The sequence below is a fragment of the Hemicordylus capensis genome, chromosome 4 (genome assembly GCF_027244095.1).
Source record: "Hemicordylus capensis ecotype Gifberg chromosome 4, rHemCap1.1.pri, whole genome shotgun sequence".
In the NCBI taxonomy this organism is placed as follows: Eukaryota; Metazoa; Chordata; class Lepidosauria; order Squamata; family Cordylidae; genus Hemicordylus; species Hemicordylus capensis.
This window is the reverse complement of record NC_069660.1, coordinates 272,254,179-272,262,543: the sequence shown is the minus strand read 5'-3', so window position 1 is coordinate 272,262,543 and position 8,365 is coordinate 272,254,179. Positions and strand designations below refer to the sequence as shown.

The 8,365-nt window shown below is 41.6% G+C and overlaps 1 long non-coding RNA gene across 1 annotated transcript; it reads right to left on the bottom strand.

Moving 5' to 3' along the window:
* Window positions 1-6,036: 6,036 nt before the first annotated feature.
* LOC128321949 (uncharacterized) lies at window positions 6,037-7,458 on the bottom strand. The gene is made up of 2 exons (XR_008305433.1): window positions 6,940-7,458; window positions 6,037-6,776 (listed from the first exon to the last, which is right to left on the bottom strand). It is a non-coding gene; the product is annotated as an uncharacterized LOC128321949 (long non-coding RNA).
* Between the last annotated feature and the right edge of the window lie 907 nt (window positions 7,459-8,365).

The window sequence follows — 8,365 nt, the reverse complement described above, 5'->3', positions numbered from 1 at the left end:
ATTATACAGGTTTCCCGACAGGGATGTGTAGGGACACTCGAGTCACAATTCAACACAAACCAAAATGCACTTAAGCCAATTTGTGCCTGCAAATTGTGTCTGCAATACAAACATTGTTTGCCCTTTCTACATGCAAACTATGCATGTCCATTGATCCAGACTATGGACAGTATGCCCCCCCCCTTAGTTTTACCATGTGCAATACCCTTTTATAGATCTATTAATATTTCTGGACAAGTATATAGCCATTTTCAGCAAGCACGTAGCTATACTAAAATAACACCAACACCAATATCTTCCTTTTTTACCATTTGTGTGTGGCAGAAGTTTGCTCACTCTTAATCTTATATCTATTTCAGAAAGAGCTGGAAATGTTATGAAACTTATGGACATATAACTAGACAACCGGTGGGTGAGGAACACCAATAGATTCAGGGTAATCCTCAGATTAACTGGTTTCAGAACAATCTGAAAGGGTGGGGGGACTAAGGGAGCCAACCCTTACAGAAAAAACCCTGCCCCAATGTAACTCAATGGAGTGGGATATTTGTGGGCTCATAGGGCACTTAACAGGTGGGTGTATCTAATAGGGATGTGCGAAACGTTTCGGGTACAGAATGATCTGTACCCGAAACAGCCAATTTCGGGTGATTCGGATCCGAACTGAATCACCCCCGATGATTACCAAAAAATTTCAGATCCGAAACAAATCACCCCTGTTTCGGATCCAAAATATTCGGATGTTTCGGACCTCCATTTTGTGGCCTTCTTTCCCCCCCCTCTCCATTTTGAGCAATGACGTCTATTTGAATTTCCCACCTTTTTGCCTCCCATTGACTTCAATGCAAAAAGGTCTGATGTGACGTCTGCTCGAATTTTGGGTCCCGGGGGAAAATAGTGGGATGGGGTGGTAGTGCCTAATGGGTGGAGGCTACCACCCCAATTGCAGAGTGATTGGGCAGAGGGCTGATTTTTGGTGAATTGTTGAAGTTTATGTGTCTTTAAGGTTTCCCCCATTAGGTATAATGGAGGGTGTATCGCTTCACGTCAGGGGGAAAGGGGTGGCCTAGAGCGGTGTGGGGTTGGTGGTAGTGCCGGGTAGGGGCAAGGAAGCTACCTGAATTTTTTCAAAGTATTTGGGCAGAGGGCTGGTTTTTGGTGAATTGTTGAAATTTATGCATCTTTAAGGTTTTTCCTCATAAGGTGGTATAATGGAGCTTTCAGCAGCCCCATAAGTGCACTTGGGGGTGCTGGGGTGGCCCAGAGCGAGTGGTGGTGTAGTGCACATAGGGTGCCAACCACCCCCATGGTTTGCTAACCCATGGGGTACAGGGTTCTGTTGTTTCTGAGGTATTCTGAGTGTGGATTCTATGATAGCAAATTAGAGTGGATTCATGGTGTTTCATTGAAAATCTCATTTGCTATCATAGAATCTACACTCAGAATACCTCAGAAACAACAGAACCCTATACGCCATGGGTTAGAGCCCATGGGGGTGGTTGGCACCCTATGTGCACTACACCACCACTTGCTCTGGGCCACCCCAGCACCCCCAAGTGCACTTATGGGGCTGCTGAAAGCTCCATTATACCACCTTATGAGGAAAAACCTCAAAAACGCGTAAACTTCAACAATTCACCAAAAACCAGCCCTCTGCCCAAATCCTTTGAAAAAATTCAGGTAGCTTCCTTGCCCCTACCCGGCACTACCACCAACCCCACACTGCTCTAGGCCACCACTTTCCCCCTGACGTGAAGCGATACACCCTCCATTATACCTAATGGGGGGAAACCTTAAAGACGCGTAAACTTCAACAATTCACCAAAAACCAGCCCTCTGCCCAAATCCTTTGAAAAAATTCAGGTAGCTTCCTTGCCCCTACCCGGCACTACCACCAACCCCACACTGCTCTAGGCCACCACCTTCCCCCTGACGTGAAGCGATACACCCTCCATTATACCTAATGGGGGGAAACCTTAAAGACGCGTAAACTTCAACAATTCACCAAAAATCAGCCCTTTGCCCAATCACTCTGAAATTGGGGTGGTAGCCTCCACCCATTAGGCACTACTACCACACCCCACTCTTTTGGCCCAAATCCCACGTTATGCCCCCAATCTGCCCCAGAGACACTAAAACTTCAAAAATTCACCAATAATCAGCCCTTTGGCCAATCCCTCTGAAATTTGGGTGGTAGCCTCCACCCATTGGGCGCTACCACCCCACCCCACTCTTTTGGCCCCAGGAACCTTTTTTTAATCTGAATCAATTCAGATTTGGATTAATTCGGATCCTAATCGCATCAGGGGTGATTCGGATGGGCAATATTCAGACACAAAACAGAACAGGGGTGTTTCGGTTTGGATCCGAATCAAAACACTGAAAATCCGAATTGCACACCCCTAGTATCTAATGGAATTCAGTGGTAAGGAGCAGGGAGGAGGGCATGAACAAAAAGAGCAGGAAATTTCTCAGCTTGAAGAATACTTCCTCAAGACAATCACATCCCATTCTGCTTCTGAGGGGGAAAGGTGTTTTAAACTCTTTTGTTCTCTCACAAGCCATTTCAGAGCCTTGTGTTTCTGAGGGGGCAGGGGCTTGACCCATTTAAGCTCTTCGGATGGGGAGGTAAACCCCCACCAAATAGCATAAAGACAACTATATGTATATGAGCTCTCCCGAGAAATGAAGCGGTAAGCTGCACACTGAATCTGTGAATTTGTTGAAAATTGTATGTGCGTAAACACACACACACACACACACACACACACACACACACTAAACAAACACAATTCACCATTAGATAAAACCTATTCAATGAACCCTTTCCCTCCCTGAAACCTCAGCAAATATTGGTGAAAACATGAAACTGACCCTTCACCAGCCATTAACTCTTGAAACTTTTGGGCTGGATGAAAAAGAGCTAGGAATGAGCACCAGTGCTCCTTGCACCACAAACAAAACAAAACAAAACAAACAAACAAACAAAAAACACACCTGTCTATGAAAGTTAGACTCAAGTTAGAGAAGGGATCCCACTATTTTTGCTAATGGTTCCCCCCACCCCGCACCGTGCTCAGCCACAGACTCAAGGAACACATGCACACCAGGGATATATTTTGTGGAGAGCCTATACTTATTACATAGGAAGAAAGGAAACAACTTTATACTGAGGCAGACCATTTGTCCATCTAGCTTATTATTGTCCACAATGACTGCCAACAGCTTCTCCAAGGTTACAGGCAGGAGTCTTTTCCAGACCTACCTGGAGATGCCACACACACACACACACACACACACACACACACACACACACACATTGTTGGTGTTTAAAGATGCTCCCTGAAATAGCTGTAGACAATAAAATGAAATAAAATACATAAAATAAAAAGAACCCTCAGAAAGGGGTTGGCAGTGTTTCTATACATTCAGTGGGCCAGCAAGGATGTCCAAGGAAATAGTGAGCTACCTAGCATTAGAATTTACATCTTAGGAAGGGTGTAAAAGGGCTGCAGTGGCAGAGTCACAGACTTCAGAAGCTGCTGTTTGTTATCCAAAAGGTCTAAGTGATACACCCTTCCCAATTGTAGAGAATGCCCATCACATAGAGACGATTCACTGTGAATAGCACTCCAGCTCTTTATTCAAAAGCACAGTACACATAAAAGATCAGTCAAAACTGGAGGCGATTCTAGGAAATATTAGCTTCACACCTTCCCTTTTGTCAGATGGTTTTATCTTTCTGTCACTGAATATGATGGATGTACTGGAGCTTAAAGTAACTTTCTTTCAGCCAGTTACTTCCTACTTTTATTGTTGGAAAAACTGGGGGATTCTGCTTTCACAGGTAGCATTAAGTTCCCAAATGTGTACAAAGAATAACCTCCCACCCGACCCCCACTCCCACAAAGTAAGTAGTATTTGCAAAGTAGATGTGAGACAATGCCATTATTTTCCTGTATGGATTCAAATTACAGCATTTTAAACTCAAGGGTAGTAGCAAAGGATTGTAAAAGTGCTCTCCAATTGTTAACTGGCAATATGGTTTGGCTTTGTCCTCCATGAGCAACTTATTCCCTTAACTTCTCTAGATGGTGTATTTCTGTAAAATTCGAGGAAAGTATATATTGATGTTGAGCAGATAGGTTTACTAAGCAAATGTTTTAGTACAAGCCAGTAGGAGGGGCTTGAGCAGCAGAAGACATTGTCTCTAGGCCAAAGGTTTCAGGAAAGAAGTAACTCTAGATGCCTATCAATGCTCTTGTTCTTTTTTTTGAGAAGCTAAAAAATAAGTAGGCCAAAAAACACTCACTCTGTGAGCTGACAATGAGATGAGATTGCCCTGTCCATAGTTTGATCACATCAGTAATATTTTACCAAATTTACAGTAGAACTCCTGCTATCCGAGATAGAGTTATTGGTTCCTCTGTTGGAAATCACTCTTCTTCCACTGCTCTACTTTTCTTATTGTGTAAATCCCATATAATTAGAACTTGTTGTATCATCAGAACTAGCAAGATATGTGGGTTGTCCTCCAGTTTCCAGGCTAGTTGGATGAATGTCATAGGATTTTTTGTTTTGTTTTAAAAGAGACTCTGGAAGGATCAACCTCTTTAAAATGTTCAAATTAAAGAATTTTAAAAATTCATGTAGGCGTTTAGAAAGGAGTTTTTGAATAACATGTGCATCTTTTAGACATGTTTGTTAATTAAAACATGTCTAGATTCATTGAGAAAATGGAAACATTTGTTAACAATATAATCACGATTTTTGCATATTAAACGGCACCTCAGGGAGTGTTTCACTGATTAGTCCCTATGGTGATGGGCCAAACTGTATTCTTGGAACCATGACTGTAAATATGGAATATGTCTAAGTCAATAAGTATCTGAGAGCTAAATAAGGCCTAAGGCTTCTAATGGTGACCTAGGCCTACACGCATCAAAAATAAAAGTGTCATATTATCTTAATAAAATAATATATCATGCTACACAGCAGTTAAGGGTGATTATGTATGTTTTTCTTTGGAGTCTTTCTAAGCAAAGCACTGAAATCAAATCTCCAGTTACTACAAGGGATTTGTTTGCTTTCATAACCATGTTTATCTGTTTGCTTAAAGAATTCTTTTACATGGTCCCCAGACGCTAGAGTTAATACTCCAATCACATGTCACCTTATATCTTGAAACGAAAACGTTGACATCGTATGCTGAAAGAGTAAGAAGGCCAATACACTCAGAAATCAAGTAGCCATAAGACTCCACCTGCCATCCCAGATACACATGGGCACATGCATAGCACAACAAATGGGAAAACCGACTGAGCAACTGCAAGACACACAATTTACAATGGAAGCCTCTACTTAATATTCCGCTTGATCTGCCAAGTTTATAGCCTGGCAAATCTGAATACAAATGTCGATGCAAATGAGGATTCATTATTCTTACATCGTCTTTGTGTTGAAGCTTAATGTAACTTGGTTCCTGTGGTTGCTCAGGGAATGTAGCTTGTAAGACAACAAATATGGGGGGGGGGAACGAAGTCAAGGGAGAAAGAAACAAAGAGACATAACTGGAGTAAAAAAAGGAAGCGAGAGAACCAATAATAAATGGTGTGGGGAGCTTAGACTTTGAATATGACACTACAAAAATAACGATACATCTATTGCAGCATTTTTCTTCATAAAAAGTACATTTGTTTACCACCATCAGAAGAGAAGGAGTTAACTGACCAAGAACATTCTTCAGAGTCAAAAACACAACAATCCTCCTTTCACTGAGGATACAATATAGTGTCCATTGTAATGTCAGTGCCCCCAAATTGGAACATTTTTGCTTCCTTTCACAAATATAGAGTTCATCAGTCAGGAGAACCTCTATAGTCAGCTTTGTAAGATTACAAAATAACAACAACAACAACAATAATAATAGACACCGAATGCCATTACACCTTCTTTCACCATACATTACTACTGAATACTTGAGAAACACATTAAGAAAACCGAAAGACAATTAATAAATTACACTGAACATTCTGATCATTTGAAATATACATTTATTGGTTGCTATAGCCCATTGCAAGCAAAAGTGGAACAATAAATACTAAATAAGGGAAAACAAAGAGGCTGCAAAATTATAATTAGACCCTCTAAATGCTATGGTACATTGTTCTGATGATTCTCTTGCACCGTTACGTTTTCCTCTACATATAAATACCTTCTCAATATACAAAAATGTACTGTAGCTTTTAATTTTAAGAGATGCTGTAATGCTTAGCATATGCAACGATCCTAAAGTCAGTGCTGTAAGGCTTGCTTCCTCATCCATAAATAAAGCACATTTGCATCCATTCAGTCAAATTAGCTCCATATAGAAAAAGGTGGTTATAATTAGCTCCTCTTTCAGGTTCACGGTTAAAAACTCGAGCGTGCCTGCTGTCTTGATTAAATCCACCATCCTCTTCCAATAGCTAGTGCTAATTCTTCCAAGGAAATATTCAGTTGAGGTGTTATTTTATTCTGCACTGCTGTTAGTTGTCTAATTTACGCCAAGTCCCTGCAGTGCTTTCCTTAAGCCATCCTCTTTGTCTTGCCTTTGAAATTTACCAAATCTTACAAGAAATCAATACTTAATTGATTATTCACTTTTCTGCAGCTTCAAACAGCAAGCACGCATAAGATCCTGGCGTAGTCACCCAATTTCCAATGCAGGAGGTTGTTTGGTGGCAGGGATCTGCAGGTATCCAACAAAGCTCTGCAGTGGCGTGGCGTGCCAGCATCTGACGAAGAAAATGAAGATATACTAACGAAGCCGGAAAAGTTCCCTCGTGAGATGGATCCATCTCAATGCTTTAAATAAAAACAATCCTACGAGGCAGTGGCAACTGGATACAGGAACACCATTTCTCCCCCCCTGCAGTTATTCCTTTGTTTCTTGCTTACCCTTTTCTTCTCTTGGCATCGAACTGGAGTATCCAAAGTGGCACCGAACTCTGAGAACTGCACACCGGAATGGGGGTGAGAGCCTGCTGTATCTCTGGCACAGAATAAGGATGGCAAGCATGTAACGTTACGAAATGTAGGACAAATTCAAGTGAGAGAGAGAGAGAGAGAGGAGAGAGAGAGAGAGACAGATGGTGGATCTGGCTCGATGCCAAGGCAGTGAAATGAATTACATTGCTGAATAACTGTACACCATTGATTCTGCCACTTGTTGCTGCTGCATGGCAAAAAAGGAGAGGCCCTGATGTTGGCAGGACGCTCCTTGTATATCATGCAATCTGCATGCAACTTGGGACACAAAACTCACGAGAGCAACATCGCAATGCTCTGTTAAAGGCAAGCATGAATGTTTGTGTGCATGATACCAAAATAGAGTGGGGGGGAAGAAAAGTGTGTGTGTGTGCGTGTGTGTCTGTGTGAATGAGTGAGAAAGAATGTGTATGCATGTGAAGGGGGGGGGGACAATCACTGCAATCCAACCATTTTGTTTAATGAAGAATGGAAGGCTGGCATTCGGAGACGTGGTTATGTGCCGCATATTAATATGTGCTCGGTAGACATCCTCCCCCTTTTTCTGAAATGAGTGGCACCGGAATGAAGCCCTCTATAGAACAGCCTCAGTGGGAGCAGACACTCACAAGGTAACATATCATTGCTAAGCCTACAAATGTGTGGCACACAGAATGCCGCAGAAGAACAAGTTGCTGTCTGACAAGAAGAAAAGCTGGTCCCAGGGTTACAATGTTTAGGTGTGTGGTTTCCCCCCGAAAAGATAGCCAGAGTCGTAGCAGATTGTTCAATAAATGCTTCATACCCGGGATGAAGGGAAACATTATGGGATGCCCAGGGGGCTTTGGAAATCAAATACAGTGTTTGAGTAGCACAATTTGAGGTACATTATAAAAAAAGCAATTTGAATTGCCAATGAGGTGGCATATCTGCATGCTAATTAGACCTGTGTCAAGCTCAGACTGTAGGTTTGCTGTTGATGGCTTGGAATGTGCTTGTAACTCTGCAGAGAGATTGTTTCTGCATAAATTATCAGCTTTGTCCTACTGATCATTTTCCGCAAACAAACATGAAATGTAAGATCAAAAGGCAATTCTGAAATTAAAATTATTGATTGATAAAAGCCTAGATTTCAGAATCTAATTAAGAGGAGGCACAAACAAAAGCCGATATTATTACAGATTGTGCCTGAGCTAGCGGCTAGATTGCACAACACTTGTAATTTATCTTTGTTTATGCAGCCAGGATATTAAAAATGTAATTAAAATGGTAAAATGATCAGATCAGAAATAGCCACCTAGTGGCAAGTATATTATTTTAAATGGATTATAAAAGCAGTCATCTGTGCATATAAAGA